Source organism: Nerophis ophidion, linkage group LG15 (assembly GCF_033978795.1).
Source record: "Nerophis ophidion isolate RoL-2023_Sa linkage group LG15, RoL_Noph_v1.0, whole genome shotgun sequence".
Taxonomy (NCBI): domain Eukaryota; kingdom Metazoa; phylum Chordata; class Actinopteri; order Syngnathiformes; family Syngnathidae; genus Nerophis; species Nerophis ophidion.
In genome coordinates this window covers 39801055-39816495 of record NC_084625.1, presented here as the reverse complement: position 1 = coordinate 39816495, position 15441 = coordinate 39801055, and the positions used below count along the sequence as shown (strand labels likewise).

General features: G+C 38.0%; 1 protein-coding gene across 5 annotated transcripts in view; it reads right to left on the bottom strand.

Moving 5' to 3' along the window:
* LOC133569658 (microtubule-associated protein 4) overlaps positions 1 to 4262 on the bottom strand; it is a 237986-nt gene extending 233724 nt beyond the window's left edge. For all 5 annotated transcript variants that reach the window (XM_061922162.1, XM_061922163.1, XM_061922166.1 and 2 more), the window contains exon 1: positions 4146 to 4262. The gene's annotated coding sequence lies outside the window, so the exon portion shown is untranslated. The remainder of the gene's footprint in view (positions 1 to 4145) is intronic.
* Between the last annotated feature and the right edge of the window lie 11179 nt (positions 4263 to 15441).

Below are 15441 nucleotides of genomic sequence, written 5' to 3'. Positions count from 1 at the left end.
TTGCATTGGCCATGTTTTACTGGGCGTGTAAATCTAAGGAGGAGGGTGGAAGCTCCGGCAACTCCTGGGGGCCAAAAAGCACGAAGAACCAAGAAGAGAAAAAAATATATACATATATATATATTTTTTTAATCATCTGCAACACAAAACTTGAACGTCCATCCATCCATTCTTCACCACTTATTCCCTTCAGGGTCACAGGGGGGTGGGGGGGGCTTTCTCAGCTACAATTGGGCGGAAGGGGGCGTACACCCTGGACAAGTCGCCACCTCATCGCAGGGCCAACACAAATAGACAGACAACATTCACACTCACATTCACACACTAGGGCCAATTTAGTGTTGCCAATCAACCTATCCCCAGGTGCATGTCTTTGGAGGTGGGAGGAAGCCGGAGAACCCGGAGGGAACCCACACAGTCACGGGGAGAACATGCAAACTCCACCCAGAAAGATCCTGAGCCCAGGATTGAACTCAGGACCTTCGTATTGTGAGGCAGACGCACTAACCCCTCTTACACCGGGCTGCCTAAAAAAAAACTGAAATAAACTGGAATTTATCGATTCAAATTATATATCGCCCAGACCTAAGACATAACTGTAAATTGTTAGTTGAATATTTTTGTGTATGTGCAGTAGGGTTGTACGGTATACCGATATTATTATAGTACAGCGATACTAATTAATCATATTCGGTACTATAGCGCCTCTGAAAAGTACCCCCTCTCACACATGTCGTCGTTACGTCGTGACATTGCTGGTTGACGAGCATATTCCGCAATGCACAACCACAGAGTACTTACAAGCAGAGACAGTGTGTAGACAGAAAAGGGAGAACAGACGCATTTTGGCTTGAAAACTGACAATAAAGGTGAAGCTAAAACACTGCAATGCCCTCAGGAAGAGGTGCTTTAAGACATAGCTAGCTAGTGAGCCGCTAAAGTCCAGCCCCAGACGGCAGTGTTTTAGCTACTACTAAATCACTAATCCTCACCTCCATGGCGACAAATAAAGTAAGTTTCTCACAAGTATCATCCCTGCAGGACGAGGAATAGCTAAACATGCTTCACTACACACCGTAGCTAACTGGCGCCAAAATGTAAACAAATGCTATTGGTGGAGCTACACCGAACATCCACAGTAATGATACAATATACAGTAGCGTAGCTAGTCGATACTACTATAATTACGTTGATATTTTCTGGCATCACAACATATTCGTTCAGTATTTTTAAATCTATATTATGTTTATAAACTCAGGAAATATGTCTCTGGACACATGAGGAATTTGAATATGACCACTGTATGATCCAGTAACGATTTGGTATCGGATTTATACCAAAATGTGTGGTATCATTCAAAACTAATGTAAAGTATCAAACAACAGAAGAACAAGTAATTATTACATTTTAACAGAAGTGTAGATAGAACATGAAAAGAGGAAAATAACCAGATACTAACAGGAAATGAACAAGTAGATTAATAGTTCATTTTCTACCACTAGTCCTTAATAATTTTGACAAAATAATAGAATGATAAATGACACAATATGTTACTGCATATGTCAGCAGCTAAATTAGGAGCCTTTGTTTACTTACTACTAAAAGACAAGTTGTCTTGTATGTTCACTATTTTATTTAAGGACAAAATTGCAATAAAAAAAAACATACGTTTAATGTACTGTAAGGTTTTTTGTTCAAATAAAACCAATAAAGCCATATTTTGTGGTCTCCTTCATTTAGAAAAGTATCAAAATTACTTCACGGTGGCAGAGGGGTTAGTGTGTCTGCCTCACAATACGAAGGTCCTGCAGTCCAGGGTTCAATCCCAGGCTCGGGGTCGTTCTGTGTGGAGTTTGCATGTTCTCCCCGTGAATGCGTGGGTTCCCTCCGGTTACTCCGGCTTCCTCCCACTTCCAAAGACGTGCACCTGGGGATAGGTTGATTGGCAACACTAAATTGGCCCTAGTGTGTGAATGTGAGTGTGAATGTTGTCTGTCTATTTGTGTTGGCCCTGCGATGAGGTGGCGACTTGTCCAGGATGTATACCGCCTTCTGCCCGATTGTAGCTGAGATAGGCGCCAGCGCCCCCTGCGACCCCAAAAGGGAATAAGCGGTAGAAAATGGATGGATGTTCCATAAATATTGATGTTAAAGATATCTTTTTTGTGAATAAATGGTTTAGAATTTAGTTCATGAATCCAGATGGATCTCTATTACAATCCCCAAAGAGGGCACTTTAAGTTGATGATTACTTCTATGTGTAGAAATCTTTATTTATAATTGAATCACTTGTTTATTTTTCAACAAGTTTTTAGTTTTTTTTATATCTTTTTTTCCAAATAGTTCAAGAAAGACCACTACACATTAGCAATAATTTGCACTGTTATACAATTTAATTAATCAGAAACTGATGACATAGTGCTGTATTTTACTTCATGTCTTTTTTTCAACCAAAAATGCTTTGCTCTGGTTAGCAAATTCTGCAACCTTAAAAACTTTGTGACCCTGTAAGACCCTGCATATGGATCTTAGGGTGTAGTCTAGGGCATTGGTGTCAAACTCTGGCCCCCGAGCCAAATTTGGCACGCCATGTAATTTCATTTGGCCCCTGAGGCAATATCAAATTAACATTAGAGCTGGCCCGCCGCTGTAACACCGCATTCACCACTAATACTCATACTCGTCAACCCTCCCGATTTTTCCGGGAGACTCCCGAAGTTCAGTGCCCCTCCCTAATTTCTCTCGATTTCTACCCGGACAATAATATTGGGGGCGGGCCGTAGAAGCACTGCCTTTGGCGTTCTCTACATGTCGCCACGTCCGCTTTTCCTCCATACAAACAGCGTCACGGCCCACTCACATAATATATGCGGCTCATACACACACACACACAGAAGTGAATGCAAAGCATACTTGGTCAAAAGTCATACAGGTCACACTGAGGGTGGCCGTATAAACAACTTTAACACTGTTACAAATATACGGCACATAGTGAACCCACAGCAAACAAGAATGACAAACACATTTCGGGAGAACATCCGCACTGTAACACAACATAAACACAACCGAACAAATACCCAGAACCCCTTGCATCACTAACTCTTCCGGGACGCTACAATATACACCCCCGCTACCACCAAACCCCGCCCCAACTCAAACCCGCCGCCGAAAAGAGGCATTCAATTTGTATTTTTATTTTATTTGATATGCCATTGATATTTTTTAATTATTATTATTTAAAACTCGATTTTGCACGTCACTATAAAGTTATAGAAGCCTTGCTTGGTCAATATTCAATGCAAAACTTGTTTGGGTCCCTATTAAAGGATTAATTTGTCCTACCTCGGCCCGCGGCTTCATTCAGTTTTAATTTTTGGCCCACTCGGTATTTGAGTTTGACACCACTGGTCTAGGGTGTACCCTGCCTACCGCCCGAATACAGCTGAGATATGCCGCAGCACCCCCCCCCCCCCCTCCCAAAAGGGACAAACGGTAGAAAATGGATAGATGGATGGTCTGTTAAACCACTAATGGTAACATAAGGTGGTGTTCTTGTCATATTTATTGGTTTGAAAAATGTAACTGAGAGCAAGTTGAAAACTTTAAACTATAGTTGAAAAGTCATCATGACTTCTGACCACGTAGAAAGTGTTCCATGTCCTCTTCAGGTGTGCCTCTGCTGACACAACGCCCAGCTCCATGATGGCTAAAAGGCACTACGGCAGCGTGCAAAATGAATGGTCCCATTGCTGCAGACTTGACACCAACAGGCTCGCTTGCGTAACTTGCAGCGTCGCTGACACATGAGATCTTCAACCTGGCGTTTATTCACTGCAGACTGAAACACGCAGACTATGCAGTGTCGAATTTTCGTTGACAGAAAGTGCGGGCAGAAAACACCAGCGTGCACGGCGAGTCATCAACAGCAAGGGCGCGGACATTCCAACTGCGCCAACAGAAAGTGGGGATTTCCGAGGCGCACCTGAAGGCACCATTAACACACCGTGCATGATGCATGCTCATCCAAAAATCACCGTCCTTCCACTGCTACGTTGACTCCGAGCAAACTTTCGGCGTGCCGCCAACCTCGCCGATGTCCACACAATAAAGACGCAACATAACACTCACATTTCAGCTCAACTCACCTTTAGTTGTTTGCTTTTTGACACTTTGTCGGGAGACTCCGAGCGTCGCTGTCACCGCTATGGTCCGCCCACTCGAGAAAGCACAACCCCGGCGGCAAAAAACCGTGCGCCCCCTTGTGGAGACTTAGACCCAATCAGAGAAGAGAGTTTTGACTGATGTATAATGTATCCAATCACATTGTTTGTACTTTCTGACTGACATAGGAATTGACCAATCATGTCCTCAGAAACTCGAGCAGACGGGTTGTCGTCTACAAATTGACTTTTGACGGACACTTGCAGCTTTCAATGGGGTAGTTTGGCTCCTTGTACGGCGCGCTCTCTTGGACCAATGGCCGCCGGTTAGAAGGACATGGATCTGACCGAAGCCCCTGGAAGACGCCCTTAGACGTCCGAGTAATGTCACCGCCTTAAAGAAGTTAGAAAATAATGAAACCGAAATACAAACGACTGCTCGCTTTTTCCACACTATTTCCCCTCAAGTAAAACAAAGAAGGTGAGTTCAGGGGGATAAAAACGAAGCACTTATTCCACGTCTTGTATGAATAGTGGAATTATAGCGACATCTTGTGGCCAAAATGGCGAACTCAGTAGTTGGCGAACTTAAAGGCCTACTGAAACCCACTACTACCCACCACACAGTCTGATAGTTTATATATCAATGATGAAATATTAACATTGCAACACATGCCAATACGGCCGGTTTAGTTTACTGAATTGCAATTTTAAATTTCCCGGGAGTTTCGTCTTGAAAACGTCGTGAAATGATGACGTGTATGCAAGACGTCACAGGTTTTTAGGAAGTATGAGCGCTGCGCACACACACAGCTAAAAGTAGTCTGCTTTAACGGCATAATTACACAGTATTTTGGAGATCTGTGTTGCTGAATCTTTTGCAATTTGTTCAATTAATATTGGAGAAGTCACAGTAGAAAAATGAAGTTGGGAAGCTTTAGCCTTTAGCCACACAAACACACAGTGATTCCTTGTTTGAAATTCCTGGAGTTGAAACTTTACTATGGATCAGAGCGCGGTCAAGCGAACATGGATCTCGACTACATGTCAACCAGCAGGTTTCGGTGAGAAAATTGTGGTTAAGAAGTCCCTTTTTACCGGAAAAATCTGAGCTTGTGCCGTCCATAGCTGCCGTCGACTTCGCTGAGACATTGGCGTCAAGACACCCGTGGACACACCCCTACGACTATCAGGTACTGTTAAACTCACTAAAACACTAGCAAAACAATAGCAAGATAAGGGATTTCCCAGAATTATTCTAGTAAATGTGTCTAAAAACATCATAACCCGTCCCAATGCAATCGCGTTTTTTTTGTTTTTTTTCTACTCCGTCTCTATCAATAGCCTCAAACACGAATCTTTCATCCTCGCTCAAATTAATGGGGAAATTGTCATTTTCTCTGTCCGAATAGCACTTTTTGTAGCAGGCTCCCAATAAAATCGATGGGAATATGTGAGGAGACCCCACACTTGTGACGTCATCGTCTGCGACTTCCGGTAGAGGCAAGGCTTTTCTCTTAACACCGAAAGTTGCAAACTTTATCGTGGATGTTCTATACTAAAGTCTTTCAGCAAAAATATGGCAATATCGCAAAATGATCAAGTATGACACATAGAATGGACCTGCTATCCCCGTTTAAATAAGAAAATCTCATTTCAATAGGCCTTTAATTGTGTTATCGTCTTAGTCAACGTGCCTTTGTTTTGATTACTTGTCATTCTTTTTTTTACCTGCTCCAATGTAAAAAAAATAAACGGGGATAGCAGGTCCATTCTATGTGTCATACTTCATCATTTCGCGATATTGCCATATTTTTGCTGAAAGGATTAAGTAGAGAACATCCACAATAAAGTTTGCAACTTTTGGTGCTAACAGAAAAGCCCTGCCTCTACCGGAAGTCGCAGACGATGACGTCACATGTTTGACGGCTCCTAACATATTCACATTGTTTTCAATGGGAGCCTCCAACCTAAACAGCTATTCGGACCGAGAAAACGACAATTTCCCCATTAATTTGAGCGAGGATGAAAGATTCGTGTTTGACGATATTGATAGCGACGGACTAGAAAAAAAAAAAAACGAGTTAAAAGAAAAAAAACGCGATTGCATTGGGACAGATTCAGATGTTTTTAGACACATTTACTAGAATAAGGATAATTCTGGGAAATTCCTTATTTTTCTATTGTGTTGCTTGTGTTTTAGTGAGTTAAATAGTACCTGATAGTCGGAAGGGTTTGTCCACGGGTGTCTTGACGCGTAGAGTCTCAGCGAAGTCGACGGCAGCTTTATGGACGGGGCAAGCTCAGCTGATCTCCGGTAAGAAGCGACTTTTTACCACAATTTTCCCACCGAAAACTGCTGGTTGACTTTTGGTCGGGATCCATGTTCGCTTGACCGCGCTCTGATCCATAGTAAAGTTTCACCTCCGGAAATTTTAAACAAGGAATCACCATGTGTTTGTGTGGCTAAAAGCTAAAGCTTCCCTACTCCATCTTTCTACTTTGACTTCTCCAATATTAATTGAACAAATTGCAAAAGATTCAGCAACACAGATCTCCAAAATACTGTGTAATTATGCCGTTAAAGCAGACGACTTTTAGCTGTGTGTGTGTGCAGCGCTCATACTTCCTAAAAACCTGTGACGTCTTGCGTACACGTCATCATTACACGACGTTTTCAAGAAAAAACTCACGGGAAATTTAAAATTGCAATTTAGTAAACTAAAAGGGCTGTATTGGCATGTGTTGCAATGTTAATATTTCATCATTGATATATAAACTATCAGACTGCGTGGTGGGTTTCAGTAGGCCTTTAACTTTACTACTTACTTTACTAGTTTTTTTGTCCTTTGTTTTTTATGTATGTACCCCATGTAACCCTTTTTTAAATGTTTGTCTTATTGTCGTAACTTAAATAAGCCTGCTCTTTTCCGGTAAAGACTAAAGTGCTCCATTATTCTATAATTATTTTTAGTTTTCCAAATACTTTTAATAGACTAGTGTTATTTTTGTAATATTTTCAGCAACGTCGTAAAACTGTGACGTGTCTACGTGGCGGCCATCTCAGTGGGGGCAACTGAAAACAAATCATAACCAGATTACTTCTCAGTCGGTTTTATCTTGGCATATAAACCATGTTCTGTTAGTACACACAATTGTATTTATTTATAATAATAAACAATGTCATCAACTGCAACTTGAAATGTATGCATTTCAATGCTGTGGTGGACTCCACGCTTTTATTTTGAAGCTGAACAGGAAGTTAGTATGTGTATGTTTGAACATACTATTTCGTGATAGGCTTCACGGTGGAAAAGGGGTTAGTGCATCTGCCTCACAATACGAAGGTCCTGAGTAGTCTGGGGTTCAATCCCGGGCTCGGGATCTTTCTGTGTGGAGTTTGCATGTCTTCCCCGTGACTGCGTGGGCTTCCTCCCACTTCCAAAGACATGCACCTGGGGATAGGTTGATTGGCAACACTAAATTGGCCCTAGTGTGTGAATGTGAGTGTGAATGTTCTCTGTCTATCTGTGTGGGCCTGCGATGAGGTGGCGACTTGTCCAGGGTGTACCCCGCCTTCCGCCTGATTGTAGCTGGGATAGGCACCAGCGCTCCTCGCGACCCCAAAGGGAATAAGCGGTAGAAAAATGGATGGATGTTTCGTGATAGTAATGAAATGAACAATAGTACAACACATGTCAACATGAAGGGAACATTTTTCGAACATCAACCTTAAACAGTGTGTTGACGTTGATTTAAGCGGGTTTTCAAAATAAGTGTTTTCCACTGTGTACATTATAACTATATCGTAACCGAAACTATTCAGAATGTGCAGATTAGATACAAGTTAGTGTTATTCAGCTATCAGGTGGTTGTAAAAAAAAAAAAAAAGAAATTTGTGGTGAACATATGTCAGTTTCGGTGTTGGCCCTGCGTTGAGGTGGCGACTTGTCCAGGGTGTACGCTGCCTTCCGCCCGAATGCAGCTCAGGTAGGCTCCAGCGACCCCCCACCCGCAACTCCAAAAGGGAGAAGTGGTAGAAAATGTATGGATGGATGGATGGTTTCAATTTTACAAAAAAGTCTAATATTGAACATAATATTGGACATTAAATTATTATTTGATTCAAAAGCAGAAGCATGTGTGCCATATTCCAAAAAATCAACAATATAAATCATCTGTTTATCTTGAATTTAACTGTTTATTCTTTTTCCTGCATTTTTTAATACATCGTACAATGTTTTTTATCAGTTATTTATGCATGTATAATATTTATAAGTTGGTCTTTAATAATTTCAAAGTATTTATTTTAGTTTGTATTTATTATAACTGTTTTATTTTATAAATTTTTTGTTTGTCTTGAATCACTTTGCTTATTTTTTAAATTATATTTTTTTGTTTTGTTTTCTGTTGATCATATTTACTCTTATTTTTGCTACTTTTATTATTCACTTATCAATTATTTATGTCATGTAGTAGTATCTTATAATACAAGCTGACTCAGCTATTTTTGTATGTTTTTAAGTTTCAAGTAAAAACTCTGGTTATAAGCCTGTAGCTAACATGTTGTAGCAGAATAAGGTGACAACACCAGTCAAGGGCGTTGAAATGATATCTAAATGACGAACTTTTATCCAAGAAAATATGGATAAGCCGCTGATAGCGTGTTTGACGGAGAAGCAGCCCCAAAGAGCTATCGTACAATTCAACTCTGCTAGGTAAATACTGTAAATTTTTAGTACATTACATAAAAAAATACTTTACTTAATCGACTACATTATATGGTATTGCTTTTATACAATGAATTGTTTTTGTTCTTAAAAGGCACGTATATATTGGTGTTTAGGGTGGGCCAAGCACCGTTTAATTTTATTTTATTACAATGGGCAATGCTGTTTTGCAATACAAGTCTTTCAAGGTACAATAACCATAAAAAAGTTATCACAAGTTACACATTTTCCATTGTTTTCGAAATTAATAGAAAATGTTGACATAGACACAGTAAGGGAAACATGCATGTGTTAAACATATTTTGGGAATTAATATTCAGTAATAGATATGAATGAGTGTAGGATTTAATTACATCTACTTCTCCCTTCTCCTGTTGGGACACATTGAAATGTGTAAATGTAAACATGTGAGGGTTCCTTGTTTTGATTTTGTGGATGAATGCCTGAAAAGAGGCGTGTCAAATATGAGGGCAGATACGGCTTCCCTCATAACAGTGAAAAATATACAGTATGAATAGAAATGTGTATATATAAAACATGTGTATAATTGTCTGTCTTTGTTGACGTACAAAAACCCAAACCAAATCTTTAGATTGTACTGTATAAAACTGGCAGCTCAGTCGCCACAATTTTATCGTAATATTTGCAAGGTTTTTTTAAACATTTTTTACAGCACATCAAATAAAAATATACATGGGATTAAATTAAATTGGAAAATTTTACGTGAAAATTCATGCAAGTTGTTTCATACTGTAAAATCTACAGTTGTTGTGTTTTGTTTTATTATTACTCTATAATGAAAGTGGATTTTCCTGCAAATTTTTTTTACTGTAAAATGTTTACTTGAACAGTTTGTTGGATTACTTGCTTTGAAATCATAAGTCAAACAGATATTTAAGTATTTCAATGAATCAATCAATGTTTATTTCTATGGCCCTAAAGTGTCTCAAAGGGCTGCACAAGCCACGACATCCTCGGTTCAGAGCCCACATAAGGGCAAGGAAAAACTCACAACCCAGTGGGATGTCAATGTGAATGACTATGAGAAACCTTGGAGAGGACCGCAGACTAGGGGGTACCGGATGCAATGGACTAACATAAAATTGTCCAGTCCATAGTGGATCTAACATAATAGTGAGAGTCCAGTCCATGGTGGGGCCAGCAGAGCAAGTATTTGTCTTTACTTGAACAATAACATTGTTTTGAAATGTATGACGATATAATACTTAGTTTTATTATTAGAGATGATTAAAGGCCTACTGTACTTGATCATTTCGCGATATTGCGATATTTTTGCTGAAAGCATTTAGTAGAGAACATCGACAATAAAGTTCGCAACTTTTGGTCGCTAACAGAAAAGCCCTGCCTTTACCGGAAGTCGCAGACGATGATGTCATCCGTTGATGGCTCCTCACATCCTCACATTGTTTTTAATGGGAGCCTCCAACAATAAGAGCTATTCGGGCCGAGAAAACGACAATTTCACCATCAATTTGAGCGCGGATGAAAGATTCGTGTTTGGGAATATTGATAGCGACGGACTAGAAAAAAAAAAGTTTAAAAAAAAAAAACGCGATTGCATTGGGATGTTCAGATGTTTTTAGACACATTCACTAGGATAATTCTGGGAAATCCCTTATCTTTCTATCGTGTTGCTAGTGTTTTAGTGAGTTTAATATTATATGATAGTCAGAAGGGTGTATCCGCGGGTGTGTTGACGCCAGTGTTTGAGGAAAGTCGATGGCAGATGTACGGACGGCACAAGCTCAGCTGATCTCCGGTATGTGGCGACTTTTTACCACAATTTTCTCACCGAAAACTGCTGGTTGACACGTGGTCAGGATCCATGTTCGCTTGACCGCTCTGATCCATAGTAAAGTTTCACCTCCAGGAATTTTAAACACTGTGTGTTTGTGTGGCTAAAGGCTAAAGCTTCCCACCTCCATCTTTCTACTTTGACTTCTCCATTATTAATTGAACAAATTGCAAAAGATTCAGCAACACAGATGTCCAAAATACTGTGTAATTATGCGGTTAAAGCAGACAACTTTTAGCTGTGTGTGTGCGCAGCGCTAATATTTCCTAATAGTCCGTGACGTTACGCGTACACGTCAGCATTCTGCGACGTTTCAACAGGACGCTTTGCGGGAAATTTAAAATTGCAATTTAGTAAACTAAAAAGGCCGTATTGGCATGTGTTGCAATGTTAATATTTCATCATTGATATATAAACTATCAGACTGCGTGGTCGGTAGTAGTGGGTTTCAGTATATGTAATTGTACCCAGTCCATTTATTTTTGTAATACATTTATTAAGAAAGGACAAGGAACTTTATTTACACATATTTCCAAGCTTTCGGGGGCCACACACATTGATGTGGCGGGCCGGGCCTTGAGTTTGACACCTGAGCCTTAAAACAAATGAACACAACACGCACAATGATTTAGTTTTCAAAGATGTTTATTGAAATAAATATTTTGGAAAATTGTATAAAGTTCAACCATTGATAATGTTTTAATCACACAATCACAACCTAAAGCTGCAGCGTTTCCCTCTCAAGTCTTCCCAAAAATATGATATGAATTAGGATGAGCTCAGTGTCATTCATTATTATTGATTCTGTATTCCACATTATTCTACATTTTCATACATGTGTTTCTATTCTTTTTTTCCCCCCACATCACACAACTTTGGGTCAAATTTAAACAAGAAAAATGCACTTGAACACACGACGAAGGTGTTTGAAAGCTGCACTCAGACGTGTTTGTAAGAACCTCAGCACTGGGGGGAAACAAGGTTGTGTCTCAAGTGGCACACTTAGTTTCTTGAGTGTAACAGAAGTAGCTATTGCCATGGTTACTCAAAGATTATACAGTGTTCCCTCGATTATTGCGGGGCTAAGTTCAGACTCCCCGCTGGTAAATACATTTCCGCAAAACGTTTTGATTTCTATGATTATATATGCGTTTAAATTGTTTATATAACCCATAAATACTTCCTATTAGGGCTGTGAATGTTTGGGTGTCCCACGATTCGATTCAATATCGATTCTTGGGTTCACGATTCGATAATATATCGATTTTTTCGATTCGATTCTCGATTCAAAAACGATATTTTTCCGATTCAAAACGATTCTGTATTCATTCAATACATAGGATTTCAGCAGGATCTACCCCAGTCTGCTGACATGCTAGCAAAGTAGTAGATTTTTGTAAAATGCTTTTATAATTGTAAAGGACAATGTTTTATAAACTGATTGCAATAATGTAAATTTGTTTTAACTATTAAACGAAACAAAAATATGACTTATTTTATCTTTGTGAAAACATTGGACACAGTGTGTTGTCAAGCTTATGAGATGCGATGCAAGTGTAAGCCACTGTTACACTATTGTTCTTTTTTATTATTTTTATAAATGTCTAATGATAATGTCAGTGAGGGATTTTTAATCACTGCTATGCTGAAATTATAATTATTATTGATACTGTTGTTGATAATATTCATTTTTGTTTCACTACTTTTGGTTTGTTCTGTGTCGTGTTTGTGTCTCCTCGCAATTGCTCTGTTTATTGCAGTTCTGAGTGTTGCTGGGTCAGGTTTGGTTTTGGAATTGGATTGCATTGTTATGGTATTGCTGTGTAGTGGTTTGTTGGATTGATTAAAAAATAGAAAATAAAATTAAAAAAATAATCGATTTTTTAAAAATGTGAAACGATTCTGAATCGCACAACGTAAACGATTCAATTCGTATTCGAATTGATTTTTTCCCACACCCCTACTTCCTATGCTCCTAAAAAACTTCATACACTCTAAAACAGTGGTTCCTAACCTTGTCGGAGGTACCGAACCCCATTAGTTTCATATGCGCATTCACCGAACCCTTCTTAGTAAAAATAAAAAGTTATTTTTTTAAATTCATGACAAAGTTATGTGTGTTTGGTAACACTTTAATATGGAGAACATATTCTACGTAACAAAGACTTAATTTAGAGGGTTTTGGACACTAGGGGAATATATTCTAAGTAACAAAGCCTTAATTTGGAGTTATTTGGTTAGGGTTAGGGTAATAATGAGGCCATGCCGAATAAGGCATTAATAAGTACTTAATAATGACCAATATGTTACTAATTTGCATGTTAATAAGCAACTAATTAATGGTGACTATGTCCCCCATACTAAAGTGTTACCATGTTTTTTCACTGGTGCACAAAATGAACCATGCATGAACATCACCTTGTTCAAAGAACAAAACCGACACTAAACTCACACTAGACCGCATAAACTCACAACAAATAACACACCTGCAAATCAGTGTGACTTCTGCTGTTGCCGTATCCGTAATACGCCGATAGGGAGAAGTTTTTATTGAGACGATGAGTCGGGTGTGTTTTGATCTCTGCCGAACCCCAGAGGCCGACTCACCAAACCCCTAGGGTTCGATCGAACCCAGGTTAAGAACCACTGCTCTAAAACCAACGCGATTTTAACATACTTAAATCTCAAACTTTCAATGGTACTTTAAAATCAATGTTCTCGATGGTACTTGTCAGCAGCTAGCAGCTAAGTTATAATAATGCTACCTATCCATTTTGCTAAACAGTCTCACTTAATAACTAAACGGTAAATAATAGTTTCAGGAGTTTACTGAGGGTATTGTGCAACTAAAACGTACAAAATGAATGCCATTGTAAGCTAATAGCAAAATGCTAGCTTAGCTAGGTGGCAATTAGCCTGTACAATATACAGCAAACATGCAACCGTTCAAGTAAATTAACTTAATTTGGGAACTTAAGACACTGAATTGAGAACATCTTGTCGAAAATTCGAGACTTTTTTCTACTTTCAGTTGAAAGGAATGCCACGGTTATTAAGAGACCTGCAATGGGCAAATCCAACCACAAGAGGGTGCTGTACAATAACTAAAACAATGTAAACAATGGCTAAAAATATCCCTGCATTACACTCTGAGCCCAACAGTCAATGTGTGTTTAAGTCATTTCATTTTCATTTTAAGAATACAAATTAAAAATGTATATCTTGAAATACAAACAAATAATACATAAACAAGTGTTATTATGTCATGTCATAAAGCAATACTAGATCAACAAACCAATCGTGGTCTTGTCTTTAAATATTAATTTTCGGTTCCGTTGTCAGAATATATATACTTAAAAATGTTGATTTAGTTTTTGTTAAATTAATTATTGAATACAATTTTTTTTTTTTTTAGATTAAGTTATTTAAAATAACGTTTTTCTTTTCATTTGTATTTTTTGCATTTCAAAATAAAATAAACCAATTCATTTTATTGTTTTTTTAATTTAGCTGGGGGGGGGGGGGGAGCACGGTATTACAAGGGTTAGTGCTTGTGCCTCACAATACAAAGGTCCTGGGTTCGAGCCCAGGACCTTCAAAAATTCAGTACCAAAACATAGCCCGTAGCCGTATTTAATGTCACTCGAACCACGTGGGGACATTCCATTTTATTATCTTTGACGCAAAAGAGGATATAGAAGTCTCTACGTTTTTAGAAACTGTAAAAAACTATGACAAACTTGCATCCTAAACAAAAATATTTAACATGTTTTTTTTTTACCCTTTTGAAGGCTTATTGATCAGAAAATTTAGATGATTAAATGAGTAAAATAATAAAATTTTATACTAATTGAAAACTGTGATGTCATGGATGAAAATGCCTTTAAAAGGTTAACTGTATATTGGAAACTTTTTCGTTCTTTTTTTACTTTTGGCCAAGGCTTTGTGTTGGAATATTTATTTTTTCATGTTCAGTTTTATTATATATATTTTTTCAAATTCCTCAATGATATAATTACTATATGGTCAGTAACTTCCATCCATCCATCCATTTTCTACAGCTTATTAACTTACTTTAAGCTATTTTTAATATAAAAACTGACATAATTACTTTAAACTGGCATTCAAATGGTTCAAAATAAATTAAATGTTTGTTATTTTTAGTTCGGACTGGAGTTGATTGAGATATTGGAGCAAAAAAAATTAAGAACAAAATATGAATGAAAAAAAAAAAAAAAAAGTTTCCTTTTTTTCCAGGTGCAACTTAACTGTTATTAAATGATGTATTCCCAAAGAGTGTAAAACACAACAGGTTTGTTTACGACTGAAATTGATTGAGCGGTCTGAACTAAAATCGTAAAATAAAAGAAAAAATATTTGTTATATTTATGAATAAATATATATATATATATATATATATATATATATATATATATATATATATATATATATATATATATATATATATTCCTGTCAACTCCCCCCAAAATGGATTAACTCGCTGGAATAAAAAACACAATATGACATACATCCATAAACATGGATGCATGTGGAAAATGTATCTGTACAGTAATCTATTTATTTATATCTGCACCTTATTGCTTTTATTTTTTATTTTTTATCCTGCACTACCAAGAGCTAATGCAACAAAATTTTGTTCTTATTTGTACTGTAAAGTTCAAATTTGTCTAAGTCTATATTTTTATGGCCTTTGAAAAATGAATGACTTTTTTCC